Source organism: Myotis lucifugus, unplaced genomic scaffold (genome assembly GCF_000147115.1).
Source record: "Myotis lucifugus unplaced genomic scaffold, Myoluc2.0 scaffold_1170, whole genome shotgun sequence".
In the NCBI taxonomy this organism is placed as follows: domain Eukaryota; kingdom Metazoa; phylum Chordata; class Mammalia; order Chiroptera; family Vespertilionidae; genus Myotis; species Myotis lucifugus.
This window is the reverse complement of record NW_005872218.1, coordinates 103703-104240: the sequence shown is the minus strand read 5'-3', so window position 1 is coordinate 104240 and position 538 is coordinate 103703.

Here is a 538-nt window from a genome sequence, read left to right as displayed (position 1 = left end):
GGGTACTCCCTTGTAGGTAACTGACTGTTTTTCTCTTGCTGCTTTTAGGATACTCTCTTTGTCTTTTGCACTTGGCATTTTAATTATAATGTGTCTTGGTGTGGTCCTCTTTGGATTCCTTTTGTTTGGGGTTCTCTGTGCTTCCTGGACTTGTAAGTCTATTTCTTTCACCAGGTAGGGTAAGTTTTCTGTCATTATTTCTTCAAATAGGTTTTCAATATCTTGCTCTCTCTCTTCTTGTGGCACCCCTATAATTCTGATGTTGGTACACTTGAAGCTGTCCCGGAGACTCCTTACACTATCTTCGTATTTTTGGATTCTTTTTTCATTTTGCTTTTCTGGTTGGGTGTTTTTTGCTTCTTCGTATTTCAAATCTTTGACTTGATTCTTGCGATCCTCTAGTCTGCTGTTGGGAGTCTTTATAATATCCTCCATTTCAGTCAGTGAATGCTTAATTTCCAGTTGGTCCTTTATCATAACATTGAGGGTCTGACATGGATTTTTTGAGGATCTCATTACATTTATCGGAGGTCTCACC